This window comes from Mastomys coucha, unplaced genomic scaffold (genome assembly GCF_008632895.1).
Source record: "Mastomys coucha isolate ucsf_1 unplaced genomic scaffold, UCSF_Mcou_1 pScaffold23, whole genome shotgun sequence".
NCBI lineage: Eukaryota > Metazoa > Chordata > Mammalia > Rodentia > Muridae > Mastomys > Mastomys coucha.
The window spans coordinates 87,603,593-87,622,046 of NW_022196906.1; the positions used below are offsets into that span (position 1 = coordinate 87,603,593).

Here is an 18,454-nt window from a genome sequence, read left to right on the forward strand (position 1 = left end):
TTGAACAATCAGACCCCTCTGTGTGCAGTCCTTGGTTGGTGGTTGAGACCCTGGGAGCTCCAAGGGTAATAGTTAGTTCATGTTGTTGTACATCCTAAGGGGCTGCAAACCCCTCAGCTCCATTTTAGGTTTTTTTTATCACTATTGCTTTGTAGTGAAGCTTGAGCTCAGGGATGCTGATTTCCCAAGAAGTTCTTTTACTGTTTAGAATTGTTTTCACTGTCCTCGTTTTTTTGTTATTCCAGATGAAGTCGAGAATTACTCTTTCTATCTTTGTGAAGAATTGAGTTGGAATTTTGATGGGAATTGCATTGAATCTGTAGCAATCTTACTATTGCTTTTGGTAAGATGGCCATTTTTACTATGTTAATCCTACTGATCCATAAGCATGGGAGATCTTTCCATCTTCTGAGGTCTTCTTAGATCTCTTTCTTCAGAGACTTGAACTTCCTGTCATACAGATCTTTCACTCGCGTGGTTAGAACTGCACCAAGATATTTTATACTATTTGTGATTATTGTGAAGGATATTGTTTCCCTAATTTCTTTCTCAGCCCATTTATCCTGTCTATAGAGGAAGACTACTGATTTGTTAGAGTTAATTCATATCCAGCCACTGTACTGAAGTTGTTGATCAGGTATCAAGTTCTCTGGTAGACTTTAGGAGTCATTTATGTGTACTACTATATCATCTGCAAATAGTGATACCTTAACTTCTTTATTTTCATTTGTATCCCTTTGATATCCTTTTGTTTTCTAATTGCTCTAGCTAGAACTTTGCATACTATATTGAATCAATAGGGAGTGGGCAGCCTCGTCCTTATCCCTGATTTTAGTGGGATTGTCATAAGTTTCTCTCAATTTAACTTGACATTGGCTGTTGGTTTCTTGTATATTGCTTTTATTATGTTGAAGTATGTGACTTGTATTCCTGATCCTTCCAGGACTTTTAACATAAAGGTGTGTTGCATTTTGTCAAAGGCTTTTTCAGGATCTTATGAGATGATCATATGATTTTTTTTCTTTGAGTTTGTTTATATAGTGGATTATGTTGATGGATTACCTTATAATTAACCATACCTGCATCTCTAGAATGAAACCTACTTGATTGTGGTGAATTATGGTTTTGATATGTTATTGGATTCAGTTTGTGAGAATTTTATTTTTGCATCAATATTCATAAGCAAAATTAGTCTGACGTTCTCTTTCCTTGTTGGGTTTTTGTGTGGTTTAGATATCAGTGTAATTGCGGCTTAATGGACCAAATTTCGTATTATTCTTCTATTTCTATTTTGTGGAATAGTTTGAGAAGTATTTGGTATTAGGTATTCTTTGAAGTTATGTAAGAATTCTACACTAAAACCATCTGGCCCTGGGGTTTTGTTTGTTTGTTTGTTTGTTTGTTTGTTTGTTTTGGTGACTTTTAATGACTGCTTCTTTTTGCTTAGCATTTATGGGACTATTTAGATAGAGAAGATCATTCCATTCATCTCTGGGATTATAGGCATGCACCATTGCTCCTGATTTTAAAGTGAGTACTGGGGATATGTACTCAGATTCTCAAGCTTCTGTGGCAAGAACTTTGCCAACTGAGCCAACTACCTAGCTGTAGATACAAAATGGCACCCCTAAATGATAATGCTGGTGACATTGTCTTAAACAAAAGGACATTGGGAAGGCAAATAGATTTTTTATCAAGTAAACAAGCTTACGGCAGTTTTCTGTTTACCAGAAAAGGCAGATCACATAAGGTGATTTCTGTTGAGCAGGAACAACTTCCCCCTAATTTTCCTCAAAGATCAATTACTTGGGCAAGAACATTTTGCTTCCAGTCAAGCTAACATCTTTTATCAGCTCAAAGACCTAGCAATGTTAACACATAAAATCAGCTTACTTTTCTTCTTTATTGCTCTTCTCTCTGTGCCCAACAGATAGCCTTGGCACATTGATTCCTAATAAAGTTTTCTTTCTATCTGTGTAAATGCCTAGTTTGGTGGGCTCGTTGAACCTTTGCTACTCTATAATGAATATTAAAAAATTCTGAAAAATACAAAAAATTAAGAATGGCAATATCTGAGAAATAGAATTGTGAATCACATATGTTACATACATGACTAGTTTCAAAAATATTTTATTTATTCTTGTTTTATGTGTGTGAGTGTTTCAAGTACATGTATACATATGCATTCCATGTTTGCCTGGTACTCAAGGAAGACAGAACAGGATATAAGAGTCTCTGGAAATGGAATTTCGAACTATTGTGAAACACTATGTCAGTACTAGGAGCAGAACCTCATTCTCTGCAATAGTAACAAGCATTCTTCATAATTGAGTCAACTCTCAACTCTCCTTGTAAATTTTTATGACAGGTCATTAGTTTTATAAGAAAGCAATATAGATAAGAATGCAAAAATCACAGGTTTCATCAGGATACTTAAAAATGGTAATGTTGAAGCTAAGCACAATTGTTTAAATTAAATGATGAAAAGGGCTTCAATCTCTTTTTGTCAAAGCCATGGAGACAGAACATAGAGGTGTTGGGGAAAGGCCTAGTGAGAGGCCTGTAAATGTCACCTGAGGAAATCTCAGAAAAGTTTATATTCTTTAAGCTGAAATGGTGGAGACCAGTGCTAAGCCTAAGCTGTCTTCAAATTCTTGAACATCTGTTTGGACATTATTGAAAGAATGTTAAATGCATCCTATTGGGATTTTACTAAGATTGGGGAAGGAAGTTCAAAGAAAGAAAGAGTCAAGTTTTCTATAAAGGGAGACCTTTCCTTGGCCATAACTTAAACCATAGCAAGAACTGGCCCTGTGGTTTCCTCATTTTCACAATCCCTGAAGTGTTTTGAATACAATCTGGGAAAATGCATGTCAGAGGAAGTATGTGGCAACTAGCACTTTGGTTGGATGAGAGGATTAAAAACCCTCTAGGCTCCCTTCCAGCCCCAAGGTTATAATATTACGAGATCAAAAGTTTCCAAGAGAGCTTTAAACTTACTGCGACATGGAAGGCATTCCTATAAAAAGTGATTGGTTTTATTAAATTTGGTTCGTATTACACAGCAAAAAGCAAAGTGAAAAGGAAGTCTGGAGACAGAATTCTGTTCCAAGCTTTCCAATAAATTCATTCATTCATAAATTCAGAATTTATTGAGTGTCTCCTATGTGTCAGGAACTTATACTTAAAATCTAAAGAGAAAAGCCAGGTCTGTGTGATTTCTTGTCTAAAAGACGAAAAAGGAGCTTAGTCAAATATTAGAATGCAAAGCAAAAAAAAAAAAACAACAGCTGTTTACAAGAGCTTCACACAATTCATAATCCTCTTGCCAAGCATTGTAAAGAAATGCATGGGAGTGCTAATCAGGGGCATGCAATTATGTCGAATTTCCCACAGATTTAAGGAATTGTAAACAGTTCAATATTGTTGAGGCTTCGAATCCAAGTAGCAAAAGATTAGACTAAGAATGTCAAAGTAAGTTTAGCAATGATTTCCATCACCATTCCCAAAAGTTTGAATAATTCTTTGAAATTAAGTAGAAATCAATGGAAGAAATTTAATTGAGGTTGTAATGGAGTTGGCACTCTACATCTGGGGATTTGGCTGACCATAGTTGAAAACTACTCAGAGAAAAGCTGTGTTAGTAGGGAAAGTATACAGTTATTTTTCCTTGTCATTGTTTTCTGAACAACATTTTACTCAATAATTCTATCCTGTAAGCAATACAAGTGCTGAAATGTTAAACTGGCGGGGGTGGGGGTGGCTAGACATGTGCTACAAACATTACATTGTCTATGCCAGTTTTCACTATCTCCAGATTGTGTTTGCAGTGAGGTTCTAGACTTAATCCCTGAACACTGAGAAACAACCTTAGCCAGTTTCTCCTTCAGAAACCATCATCAGTCAGCTTCAGGAGGGAAGGGATGATGAAAACTTAAACAAGAAAAGACAAGACAGTGAAGAGAATTAATTGGCTTTTCAGGGGTAGCTAAAGAAAAGAGAAAAATGATGAAGAAAGGGGCCAGCAAGTAGAGAGAGTCAACAGGGTGTAGGGTTGACATGAAGGAACTGGCACAATTACCTAGAACTATAATAAATCCAGTTTTCAGAAGGGATTAACCAACATGAAGAAAGCAAAAAAAAATTCTCAAAAACGTCTCAATCCAGCAAAGACATCAAACAAAACCTTTTCCTGTTTGAAGTTCCTAAGAAGACTAAATGCTCCCTAGACTACTATGGGCTAAACCAAAAGATCTGAGCTAGAGACTTGTATTTCAGGAACCTTACAGTGTGGATCATTAGATTATCTATAAACATAAATTCTATTTCTGGGCAGTGGGGAGGAAGGAATAAGATGAGGAACAAAGACAGAAATGTGCAGATCCTTATGTGTAAGAGAAGCAACGAGGAAAGACAAGACTTTGTTAGTCTGCACCCTGTCCAACTCTCCTACTGAGAACCCACAACAATTCTAGATAATTCAAAAAATGTATTTAAACACATCAATATGATAGAAAAGATGTTTTAAAACATATCAGAGGTGGCACAGTAAAATGGGAATATGAATTGTAAACAGTAACTTGAAGCTGTGTTCACTCAAAGGGAATTCACCTAGCTATGATATGATAGTATTTGGTTTTCATTTTAAATAATCAAGAGATCACAGATTTAATACAAAGACACTCATGAACTATCCTTCAGAAGACCTTTATCAAGAGAGCCACAGCATCACACAGCAGAAGATGGGATCCTGGAACGAAAAGGAAGCTTTCACTTCTGAAAACCGAAAATAATTTCTATTTCTTGACGTGTTCGGTTTCTAGAAGATGGTAAATTCCACACTATGTAATGTAGCCTACTTGCCAGGATTATCAAGGAAGGCAAGAAATATAAATAAACTTCTAACTCAAAGTTGCCTCGAGTCCGGAAATCAGGAGGACAGAGTTGTTAAACTGTTTGAGAAGGAAGAACAGCAAGGATATAGCATGTCTTGCTTAGCAACTCTGACCAAGATGAAGCTATAAAGGGGTGTGGTATGTCCTTTGAGTCATAAACATAAGGCTAGGGTAACAGGTGGAAGATCAATAACCTAAAATTCCAGGGTTTGTGTTTGTATAAAAGCGTAAACACAGGAGTGATTTTTGTCAGAAAGTCATGAGGGAGAGAAAGGATGTGCGGTTCTGAGCATGGGATTGGGTTCTACCTGGCTCAAGGTGTATTTGGGATATCATAGGATTAGTGTGGATGATGGCGGGGTCTCCAGTTTTTATAAGTTTGATCAGATATTGCTCTCTGAATCTAGATTTATGTATCAAGAGGACATTGCCCACTAGCATCCATGTAGCAAGTTGACAAGCAACCTGGACAAATTGAGTCACCAGGCAGACTAGAGAGAAGCTTATACATACAGGAATCAAAATAATTATTAAAGGAGTAACCACTGGTTTTAAGTCAGAGTTTTAAAATGATTCTAAATTAAATTTGTGGAGATGAGGCAGCTAGGGAAAATACAAAGATTAATATCAGAGCAAGCACCGCTAGAGGAAAGGCTGCCTGTAAAATGTAAGGTTTTTCTATTATTGGTTCCCTGGGGAATTGTAAAGATTTAATATTGAATAGAAGAGTCGTGGAGGGCAGCATCAGAGAACAATGAAAGGTTTGAGAATTTTTATTATTGTTGCTGTTCTTGGTTGCCTCACATTCCTGAGATCTGCTGTAGATGAAGCCAAGTAGGAAGGAAGATTGATCTTTAAGAGAGAAGAATGGTGATGAAAACCATTAAGAAGGAAAGTCCTGGATTATAATACTCTATGAACTGTTAGGTTTGAGCTAATTTTTTTTTCTGTCAGAAGAGTTTTATTAGGAGATCTGTGATATCTCACTGCAGGCAGTAGATAGGATCCTGAGGAGATGGAGCCTTCATTTCTAGAGGACACAAGGGATTTCTCGTCTGTGGATACCAGAGGAAGAAGTATGTTCCATACCGTATGACTTAGCTCACATGTCTGGGGCCACAGAAGAAAACAGAAGAGTCATGCTTTACAATTTGGTTGCCTTGAGTCTGAGCATCAGGAAGAGTGGTCTTGAAGCTTCCAGGCACTGGGAAGAGCTGCAAAGCCACACCAAGGGTTTATTTTCACATCTCTGACATGAAGCAGTAGGTGGGTGTGACCTGGGGTTTAGAAGAGAGATGCATTGCAGGTATGGTGTCTGTAACCTTACAGCTTTCAAGGATGTAAGGGACAAAAGACAGTACCTAGAGCCACTCTAAATCAAGGATCCTAATAGGGACATTCAAGGAAAACTGAGTTTTCCAAAGTATTTCACGTTTCAATAAAGATAGAGAAAACAATGTATCCCCTCACGACCCCCACCACTCACCTCCCCAAAAAAAAAGGAAGAGAGAAAAAAAACAGATCAAAAATATTATTTTTCAAATTTAGATCCTATGTGTAAAAAAAGGAAAACAAAAGTATGCCTTACTAAAGAATTAATAAACACAGGCCAGGCCTTCCTCAGAGTGTCTAGTGGCTGCAGCAAAGCCCACACTGAGGATTTAATTTTAATTAAATACTTCCTATTTCTAGAAGACTGGGCAAAACAAAGAAAACCCAAGCTCACCCAAGCAACACATCCAGACAATCCTATCAGTGAACTTCAAGAAATAAGCTCACCAACAAAATTTTCAAAAGCACCAGGAAATGGCCACATATGAGAGAAGCAGGATGGGGCCAATAACAGACACATCTGCTAGAGTTATTAAGGTGGAACCAGCAGATGCAGAATGGAAAGGAACTATGATAAAAAAGGTTGATCATGCTCTGGTTTCAACATTATGTCTGAATGTTTCATAGTACTCCACTCTGAAATAGATGACTTTTCTGCTTTTGTGGATCAGTTAAAAAGATATGGCTGTCTCCTGAGAGGCCCTGCCAGAGTCTTACAAATACAGAGGCAGATGCCAACCATTGGACTGAGTGTGGGGTCCCTAATAGAGTTAGAAAAGGGACTGAAGGAGTTGAAGAGGTTTGCAACCCCATAGGAAGAACAACAATATTAACCAACCAGACCCCGTAGAACTCCCAGGGATTGAGCCATCAACAAAGGAATACACATGGCTCCAGCTGCGTATGTAGCAGAGGATGGCCTTGTCATGCACCAATGGAAGGGAAGGTCCTTGGTCCTATGAAGGCTGATAAATGCCTCAGTGTAGAGGAATCGAGGGAGGGGAGGTAGAAGTGGGTTGGTGGCTGGAGGAACACCCTCATAGAAGCAGGGGGAGGGAGGATGAGGGAGGATGTGATAAAGTGTTTCCGGGAGGGAGGGAAACCAGGAAAGGGGAAAACATTTGAAATGTAAATAAAGAAAATATCCAATTTAAAAAAGATTAATTTAGAGATAGGTACACTAGCAAATGCCTGTAATTCCAGCACATGAGAGGCTAAAACAGGGATTGTTATTGCAAGGTCAGTCTGAAATGCATAATGAGAATCCTGTCTAAAATAAAATAAACAGATAATGAAAAAATAAAACCATCCAAACAAACAAAAAAGTGAAAAAAATGGAAAAGGAAAAGAAAATGTTTAACAAAAAATAACACTATGAAATGTGGTAAAATAGAAAAAGTAGAAAAACAACAGGCATATGTAAAAGAAGCCAAATAAGCAGAATTTCCAGAAGTTGAAAACATACTAATTAACAGAAAGAATGAATTGGAGAACTTCAATTAAGGTAGATGTTAAACCTGATATTTCCAAGAGAAGTTCCAGTTCCATAAATTTTGACCCAAATTTGAAGGAAGTTTTAACAAAGTACTGGCCAGGATGATCAACTCTAGCCAGGACCATTCCAGGGTTCCTAGAAAACAACAACTGAGTCACATTTTGCAAAGACTTATAACACCCATAAGGCCACCATATTTCCCATCAAGTCCAATCACAGGCAAGCATATATCATGACATACTTTCTACCTGGGTACCTCCTGTCTATATCTGCATGTGGCAAGCTCACACCCTGACCTATTTCCTGCCCAAATGTAATCAAGCACATCAGGTACAAGTGGGTCAAACTGAATCTTACGTTTTTACTGCAAACAGAGACTTTGACCTGCAAGGTATATTTTTCCTACTTTGGTCTACCATTAGCCTAAAAGGTGTATTGTTCTTGTTCCTGTTTTGGTCTTCCATTGGTACATTGAACAAATGCATCTAACCTCTTCCTGCTTCAAAATGTAGAAGACAGGTAGATCCCAACCACAGTGAGCACAAGAGAACAAATGACAGCAGGATTGGGAAGCTAGAAAATTGGTATGAAAGTGATAGGACACAGGGCTGAGCAACAGTTCCTCACTTAGTAGGGGGCAGAGTAAAGAACAAATCCACTTTCTGCTTCCAGAACTGACTTCAGTGTTTCTCCATAGAAACAGAGTAATAATGGAAAGACAGAACCAAATGACTCCAGGACATCTCTCAGAAGTGATAAAATTTATTAAGGTTCAGTCTTTATCTCAACCTTTGATTCTCTTACCTCGAAATGTTACAGAAAAGACGACATTAAACACACAAACACACATACACACATGAGAGAGACAGAGACAGAGAGACAGAAAGAGAGACACAGAGAGAAATTAACTAATCCAAACCTACTATATATCAAGAGAAATCTTAATTTTCTCCATCCTTAATCTTACCTCCTTTACTCGATTTGGCTTCCAGAATATCCTTTAAATACATCTGGAAAAAAATATATCCTTGACAATATCAAGTTAAACATCTAAGATTTTTAAGTATCAAAATCAGTGTGAAACTTAGAGTGGTCAGTACTCAGAGGCTTCTACTATAAGTCATTTGAGGAAAAAACAAAAAAAAACAAAAAAGAACACATCTCATGAAAAAGCCTCCAGCCCAAGAGGAAGTGACAAAAGCAACTACATAAGAAGTACTGTGAGAGATTCAGAAGGAACGCCAAAAGGAGAGGAAAAAAAAAACAAAACCCTGTAATATGATAATTAGTATTCTTAAGAAAACGGGAAGCATAGTATGCCATAAAAATATTAGCTCAGCACTATGAAAGAAATGTGTGGGGGAATAAAAGGAAGATCTTACTGAATAAAAATGTAATAGCAGCAATGAAATTCTTTAAAAAAGTGTTTAAAAATGGAGTCAAGGATGTAGATCAAAAGAGCAAAGTGTAAAAGATGTTTGCTTTGAAACTTCACTTGAAGGTGTTACCTCTAGAATGTGCACTGGGTCAAGGGGCCATTGGGGAGGGGAAGCTTCCAAAAGAGGATAGATATAACATAGTGATATAAAGGATAAAAAAGAAATTGAACAGCAGATTAAGCTGGGGAGCAAGGTAAGAGAACAGAGTAGAAGGGTGGGGTATGAGGAAGGGAAATAACACTAAAGATCATTTTTAAAAACCCATGGAAACCTTCTAAATAGAAGCTTCCTAAAAGAAGATAGAGTTTAAAGGAAGTAACCCTAAGCAGGCAACAATGTCCTTTGTAGACAAAATAGCAAATAAAAATCTCAGTTGCAGAAGGCTCCTTCTTTTAGGGTTATCAGCCAGTAAAACCCCATAGATCCCCAAATAGTAAAATTTACTGTCATTGCTCTTGCCAACCCTTCAAAGATTGACATTAAGCTCTTATTGCTGAAGGCAACATAACAGTGGAAAATATATTAGAATGCTCTGCTTGATAGAGCATGGAGAAATCAAGCTGATACCTGAAGACTTCATCTCTACTGATTGCCTTTCATAATACTAGAAGGAGCTGTGCACACTCCTGGAGGAGAAGAGTAATGATCAGTCTCACCCAGCTGATCAAGTTCAGTAATAACCGGACTGGCAAGATATGGCTGTTGGCTCAAGAGTGGCATGAATGTTATGGAACTAACCACCCACTTTCTGATTGGGTTTAAGGACTGCTCCACAAGAAGAAACTTGTGGGTAGAAAGGCCACAGGCTCTAGGGAGAATTCTCTATTACTGTTATTCTACTAAATGGACACAGTATTAAACTAAATCCTAATGACTTATTGTTACACCCATAGACTATTGTTCCCATAGATATATTTATGCATTTCTCAATATTTATCTGAGATGACTCTTTTTTGCAGAAGTTGTATGTAATTTTATACAGAGACCCACAACTTGTCAAAATGCAGAGAATATAAGTCTGGAATTCTCACCCTTACTAAAGAAAACATCTATATCAGTGATCATTATAGAAGATGGGTCAGGAAGATTGCAAGAGGCAGAGGTAATAGGCAACTACAACAGAAGTGTTTTCTGTAAATAATAGGACAAAATCAACCTAGACAGATGAAAAATCAAATAAATTATTAAGATATGTGAATATATAAATTGGAGTCTATCACACAGAATGGTAAGGACTTAGTATTTGGTTCAAGGTGGAAGCCAAGAAAACTCACTTCAGAGATGCTTTAAAACTGAAAGCATTAGTCTCTGCACATGCAGGGAGGCAGCAAGTTCAGGATCTGAACCATATCCCCAAAGGGAGACTATACAATATTTTTGTAGGAAAGGAACACCAAGCAGGGAGGATGGTGTGAGCTGTTGCATTGAGCAATCATATTTTGGCACAAGAGGTTAAGAAAGGAAGTTAACTTGGTGACTGGGCCTTATCCAGGTCATCTGATTTCAAGATCATCAATTCAGCTTTTACAGCCAAGTGCCCTCCTAGATTCTGACCTAGAATTTAGAATGATAAGGGAAGAAAGGAGTGGACAAGCTGCACTTAAATCAACTAAGTCACCACAGGGCAGCACATTTGAGACTTGTATGCCTTAGTTTAGGTAGCAGGATAAGAGCATCTTCCCTCTTTACATGCTTTACTGGTTAACAGAAGAACAAGAAACATTTGACGAAGCAGGATAGGAGCTTGGTTCTGGAGCCTGGGAATGTGAACTCAGTTTTGACCATGATAGCAACATCGACCTTGTTTCTGAGATGGCTGGACTCAGAAAACTGTCTCCTAAGAGTAGAGAATGTGAAAGGTAGTGTAAGACTAGAACCTGTAAGAAAGCTAAAAAAACAAACAAAGAAAAAACATGATTTGCTGGAGTCTCAAAGGGAACAATGGAGAGCCACCAACTGAATTATGCATTTATTCCAGAACTCACAGAAGAGTTCAAGGCTGAGCTCTAGAAATCCCACTGCAGCTGAGAGAAAAGCTAAAGATGAAGGTGTTGCAAATCTAAAGCAAGACAGGATAATGCTGGCCATGTGTTCCACCAACCATCATTGGTTAACCAAAATATAGAAACTCATTTGGTGAAAGGGCCACAGTGTAAGCTGTGACCATTACAGAAGAGAAACTTTGTGCTGAGCTCAACCAGGAGGTCACCTGACTGATGGGTGCAGACACTGCTGCATGGTTAACGAGAAAAACACTTTTTACTAAGAAGGTCCTCTCAGAGACACTTCATGAATTGCAGCTGGAAATTATGTGCATAATTCTGCATAATGGGCTGAAGGACAGAAAATGTGGGCTGTCAATCCCTGTTTTTTACAACTGAACTCAACGAACACATTAAATTAGTTATTTTGGTATTATGCATACAAACATTTTTGTTTTCTCATTGGGAGGTTAATCTCCCATTCCCTCTCAATAGGAAACTGTTTTCTGCTTGTTTGCTATCATGCTGACATTGGTCAACCAGGAATAATTTAGGCAGCATCAGTATTATTTTGAAACTGTTATTCTAGCATTATGTTGTAACGAAACTTCTTTGCTCTTAAGTTTTTATATGCTGTAGGAAGTTAATGTGTGTGATGGTTAGAACTGTGTGAAGGCACAGGCAACAAGAAACGGGTTTTTATGAAAAAAAATTGGTTTTGTGTCATTAGTTCACTGAAACCCACCATCTGGCAGGTGCCACTTATGCAGAAAACTCTACCTGAATGAATGTACACCTTTCTGTTTAAACCACAGAGGCGTGGGAAAGGCAAAATGCACAGACTCCTGTGGAGAGAGAAGCTTGTGGAAATGGGGACGGGCAAGGAAAGTGGATCAGGCCCAGGAGGAAAAGTTCCATTTAAACACATGAGTCTGTTCTTTGGCTGCGTGGTGGTTTCACTGTTCCTCCTTAGAGGCTCATTGTGTAATCTCAATAGAAGCCTTCATTTCACAACCTAATATATATTATAATATATTATATATATTATAATATATATATATTAGATTAAAACATAATCACTTTATATTCCCAATTCCCTTCCATCCCCAAACCCCTATGTCCTCCTCTTTTCAAATACATCTATTTAAAAGAGTTGTTATCATACATATCTACACAGATATTTAAATATTAAAACACATCCTTCTCATTCCGTTTAGTGTTTCACCACTTTTAAATCATCATCTCTCATTGATAGGATAACTGCTTCATTTCCAAGAGGATATCAACATCATCTTGTCAGTGTTGGTGAGGGTTATGTGAACTCTTAACTTCACAGAAGCTAGCAACAGTCCTGCCAGGGATCATCTCAAGTAAATAAATAGAACTGGAACTCTCAGCTTAACGATGGCGGAGCTATTCCTTGGATAGTAGATTAGCTATGGATGCAGTGCACTAGTTGCTTCAACTTCCTTGCATCTTGCCTTTCCCACTCTGAGGGGCTGTGACTTGAATTGTAAGCTTAAACTAACCCATTTCTCCCTGAAGATGTTTGTCTGAGTATTTTATTACAGCAACAGGAACAGCACCAGTGAAACTAAGGCAGTGTACTTATGAGACGATTTTGGATAATGCAAAATTTCCCTATGATATCTTTAGTATTGCCTTGTGAATATAGCCTTTTGCTATTTTTTAGATGCTGCAAGGACATCATTTTCTCCCCAGTGTCTCTTCATTTCTGTTTTCAAAATAAACAAGCACCTTGTGATTTAAAGTAGAAAGCTGTCCTATTTCTTTTTGGTAAGTCAGATTCCTGTGTGATGCGGGAGCATTAGACAAATTACTCAGGAGTTAAGCGTAAGGAACACAGTGCTGTCTTGGGAAAGCTTGGTTGTGTTCCCTCTGGATAGGAGGGTAAGCAGTTGAAGTAAATGGATTGGTAATGAATTTTACTATTTATCTTTGTTTTGTTTTCGCCTAAGTCAATGAAGATAAGAAGTCAGGACGATGAGCAGTAGGTCCTGGCGAATGCTATTGAAAATCTAATTAAAGGGTTCTTCTTGTCTTAGAGTCTATTGGAATTCTAAAGCCCAAGGATGCTTCCATTAGTTAGGACAACCATAATTCAAAACACTGCTAGGAAAGAAGTGGTGTTTAATTGCTTGTCAATAGGCCATTATTTAATGTTTTTCACCTTAGATCAAACTTGCGCCAAGACAAATGTTCATGCTTTTATTAGCTGTACCCTGTGCAAGACATTCCAATAAACTAAGGAGTAATAAATCAAATTGAAGACATCTGAACCCCAGCCTGTTCTCTTCCTGGGTATGCGCAATATACAAATGATTGCTTTTCCTAAAATCCCTTAGTGATTAAAATAATATTGCTGAAAGTCATGAAAATAAATGTAATGCTACTGCTTTGGAGAGAATTCATTTCAGGTCTCCTTTTGTATGTGGAAAACTAAACCTCACTTTACTCTCATGGCTCCTGGCCATTGTGTATTTTCCCTTGTGCATTACTTTTACATATATGTCTATCATACAATTCCTTCCTTTTATATATGGTTTGTCTCAAGTTCTCACTCTGAGCAAGAGCCAACTCTGGAAGTTTCTTCCCACTCGATGCAGTCTGTGCATGAGCCATGTGTTGAGGAGCCACGGGAGGATACAAGAATTGTCCCTACTGTCAAGAGCCAGGTTAAAGAGTACACTATTCTTTTCTGAGCTCAGGTACAGCCCCTCACTTGCCTTCTCCCTCATCGAGGGCTATTTTCCTCCTGACTCCTTTAGGTAGAACATCAATTCATGGAAGAGCTGTTCCCTGTAAAGTTGTATTAGGGATAGAATAACTCTACCCCTGGCTTCATTACTCAATAAGCTTACTCTAGTAGAAAAGATAAGACAAGGCCAGAATAAATTATATTCAAGTCCCTGAACTGGGAGTGCTGTTAACGTAGTGGCATCACTTTTGTCACTCAGTGATATATTTAAGTGGCTATATATCTTAAAATCTTATAAAACTGGATTTTAAGGCATATCAATTTAAGAATAACATTTTGAGAAGATGTGATATAAAATCCAACATCTTTAAAACTACTCCACAATAGTACATATTTATTCATAAAACTTCATGTCCAACTCTCTAATAGTACCAACATCTTCATTTATTAGTTTTCTGTTGATGTGAAAAAATACCTAAAATAAATAATAAAGAAGAATGGTTTTATTTTAACATATTGTTTCAGAGGTTTTAATCCATGAACACTTGACTCCATTGCTTCTGAGCCTAGGCATGGTGAGGCAGGAATATTCATGTTCTTAATGTAAGTGCCCATTTATGTGTGTTTTGTGCGTGAGGTGTATGTGGGTGGGTATGTGTGGGGTAGGTGTTTGCGTGTGTAGGCCTGAGGCTGACACGAGGAGTTTAATCTTCCTTAACACATTGATCAATCAATTTTCATCATATTTTTGAGGCAGAGTCTCTTAGCTGAACTCAGAGCTCATGAATACAGCTAGTCTAACTATCTTATCTGCTTATTCCCTGAATCTCATTGCCACCTTCTTAGCACTGAAATTGCGGGGAAGCTGCCATGCCTACCTAGATTTTGTTTGAGTACTGCAGATCTGAACTCCAATCCTCACGCTTTCACTAAAGGTATGTCTATTGAATCATTCCCACAGCCACTGTTTTGTTCTCTTACTTTTACTATTTAAATGTGTGAGTCTTTGGGATTCAAATACTGCCTCCAGGAGTCTCATATAACTTTGAAAGTCTATGGACAAGTCCCAAAGGTTTGACCATAACACTGCCTTTGACTGTGCTAATCTGAAACAGATAGACAAGTAGGTCCATAGTCACTTTTAGTTCCCACACTCCCTGAGCTTACCATCTTCCTTGGGGATGATAGGAATGACAACTGAAGAGCCAAATTAAGACCCAACCATCACTGTCGCCCTCAGGCAAATTACTCTTCTGAAGTGGCAGTCTGATGAAGCCCCAGACAAATGAACTACACCTTCAGTTCTAGGTAATGGTACTATAAGTACACACATGACAAAGAACTTATAGTAAAAGTTGATATCCATCAGCAAGTAAGCTTCATTTGGCACTGGTTACAAGATGTATGAGGCCCCATACTTTTGGTGAGTTAATGAGGCCATGCCCCTTCCGTATCTCCCGAAAGCTAGCCATACTGTAAGATTAAAATGCATTCATATGTTTGCTCCATACTAGCCAGAGCTGTCAAACCTCTGAGTTTTTACTCTTTGTACCTGTATAGATTTTCTACATAAGGCTACTGGGAATCGATGTGGGAGAGCTCCTAAGGCAATGAAGGATGCTTAATTGGTGTCTTTGCTTTCTCTGCTCGCTTACATGCTGTCCATAAATCAGAAAGATCAAGAAACAAGCAGAACTTGTAAAGTGTTCAATCTTATTACATTCTCTAACTTATACTAACATTTTAATTTACTTCAAGGTCTTCAAGGTCTAGGTCTGAGAGAAAAGGAAAAATTAAAAAGTATACAAAAATTTATGGAAGAAATACAGAGACCCTAGGGGAACACAGACAATGAAATTACAAGGGGTGATGGATGCCAAGGGAAGATAGCAGGTCCGAAGTCCTATTTATCATTTGAAGGTGATAAAATTATGTTCAAGGGGACTTTCTCAAAATATAATGGATTCCTGTAATTAAAATAGTGGATTTTTCATATAGATCTGTAATAGAATAGAGACAGTAACTAAATCATAATTAACGGGTACTGAAAATAGCTGTTAAAATTTAGGCTCTGAGACTTAACCAATTTTTAAAATTCACCTCTCGTTTTCATTACCAAATGTATGTTGCTAACATGTGATTATTACAACAGGACCCTGTCAGACATTATGTGGTTAAGCACAACAGGGACTCACTGCTTGGATTTTCTCTGCACCATGAGGATCAACCCATATTAGTCTGACACTGACTAATTCATCTTCACACTTATGTGTGTGACTCAGTTGTTGCTTTTGCAGCAGTACATTCTTCAGTAGCTATGAGTTAAGGTCCAGACATCAGGAACCATTCTGAGAATCCCGTCTCATTCTACTGGCCTCAAGGCATCACTGTCTTCTGTGTTAGGACCCATCCCTCCAGCAGGACCCACACATTGATATAAAATGAGCATTTTCTCCAAAAGACAGATAAAGATTGACAGAAAGCAGTGGTGGACAGTGTATAGGGTATAATCAAAAACAGAACCTCATGAGGGAAAGAGGCTACTTGGAGCTGCCCTTGAGTGGGACATTAGGAGCTCAACGACTCTTTTTCCTGTTTATGAAGCCTCTATGGTGTAAGGTAAGAAGCTCTCCTTCAGAACATCATTCTGCCATGAGGTTCAGGATCTCACCACAGATTCAAAAGCAACCAAGACAAGAGAGCATGGACTGAAGGTCAATGTTAACCTTTCCTCATAATAATTTGATAATCTCACGTGCTTTGATAAAGTCACGGAAGCTGACAAGCACAAATTCTGGATTAAAATGTAATTTATTTAGTATGCAAAATAAGTTATTCTTGGCATTTTATATAATTTTTGGAGCTTGTATTAGAAGATGGTTAAAGCATAAACGATGCTGGAACTTAGATGAGTATGGAAGAGCACACCTGCAGAACCAACACTTTGGATGCAAAGTCAAAAAGATCACAAGTTCGAGACATGTCTGTGCTTCAAGCAAGTCCTGTTCCAGACAAAACAAAACATACGAAAACAGTGAAAGGAGAAAAAGGTGGGAGGGGGATAGAGAGAGAGAACAAGAGAGGAATAGGAAAGGGAGGGAGGGAGGGAGGAAGGGAGAGATAAAAAAGAGGAAAGAGAGATGAGATGAGGGAATAAGACAGAAACCATGGGAGACCAACTCACATAATTATTCTGAGTCCAGGCCTGGTGTCTCATGCATGCGATCTCAGTACTAAGGTGGTTGCAGTGAGGGGATCACCAGAAACTGGATAATACCATGGACTTAATAGGAAATTCAGGGTCATTGTGAACTACAGTGAGCTCCTATTTCAAAAATAGAACAGAAGAAAAGGAAAACAGAGAGAGATCAAACTAACAATAATAATAGGAATATCATCTTCTACCATAAAAAAGGTGCATGAATTTCAATCTATCATTATATATAAAAATATATTCACAAAAAACCCTGCATTAATATTATTAAACTGTGTACATATATATGCATTATCATATGATTGTTTATAAATACAGAAATATATACAAATTAGTTTGAAAATTACCATAACATTCAGCAAAAGTGTATCTTTACAGAACAAATCCTATATGTATTTAATATTTCAACTGTTTGCATTCTAAATTATAGGACCAAAACCGGGGTCTGTTTCCCTCTTTATCTTTAGTTTGAAGCCTACAGCAAAAATAATGACCAGCTACAACATATTATAAATAATACATAGACTCTTGATTTTCCAGGTTGTAAACATCAAAATAAATCTTGATGGGAAAATAAATGCTCTTCTGTCTTCAAACCCTTAGTACTACAAAGAAATAGGCCCAAACAGAGGTAAGTTTTAATCAGACCAAGAAAAATGAGGAACCAGGGGCAGGGAAACTTGTGTTTGGAAATTGATTCTCATGTAAGTAAGAGTCCTGAACTGTTCTGACTGGGGCTTAAGAACTTCATATGAAGCAGACCCAGAGGTCTGCTCCCCAGACCTGGTAACAGTTCTCTGCTTTTCCTAAGGACATCAGGGAGTAATCATCACCATTCTGAAGATTTTGAGAATGAAGTATAAAATTATCGTTTACATAATCATCTCAAAACCACAGCTAGGCCTGAGGGTTGGGAACACGGGGTAGGGCCCATATTCCCAGCCACTGTGTAGTGCCATGTAGGAAGGAAACAGGAGTTCATCAATCAGCTAGGGTGATGAAAGGGGCACTGTGGGGACTTTTCTGGCCTCCTGGACAGACAAATTTGCTTAGGCATTCCTTCTGCTGTGTGGGATTTTACAATATAAATTGGAGAGAATGTCAGTGAATATTAGAGAGAAATTTTGATTACATGCCAACAGCTCATGATAGGTTGCTGCGAATGGGAAGGAAGGCCTTGCTCAGTGGACAAACACCCAAGAGGAGTGGCTTGAGCCACAGCTCCTCCAGTAACACTGAACTGGCACTCTTACCTCGTGTTCTGGCAGGAGCATTCATTATAGCAAGAACTCATCTGATAGCATGAAGCTTGGTGATTCTTATGTGATTTTATATGCTCTTCAAAAGTTTCCAATGGATGTTTTGGGTTTTTTTTTTT

The 18,454-nt window shown here is 38.0% G+C and overlaps 1 long non-coding RNA gene across 7 annotated transcripts in view; it reads left to right on the forward strand.

Annotated features, from left to right (window-relative positions):
- Positions 1–18,454, forward strand: part of LOC116073516 — a 61,029-nt gene that overhangs the window by 2,152 nt on the left and 40,423 nt on the right. The window contains exons 2-6 of one of the 7 annotated variants that reach the window (XR_004111841.1): positions 12,837–12,940; positions 13,719–13,872; positions 14,388–14,465; positions 14,709–14,797; positions 17,617–17,707. This is a non-coding gene — a long non-coding RNA (uncharacterized LOC116073516). Of the gene's footprint in view, positions 1–290; positions 344–12,836; positions 12,941–13,718; positions 13,873–14,387; positions 14,466–14,708; positions 14,798–17,616; positions 17,708–18,454 lie in introns of those variants that run through there. The other 6 variants (XR_004111842.1, XR_004111838.1, XR_004111843.1 and 3 more) reach the window with 6 other exon arrangements.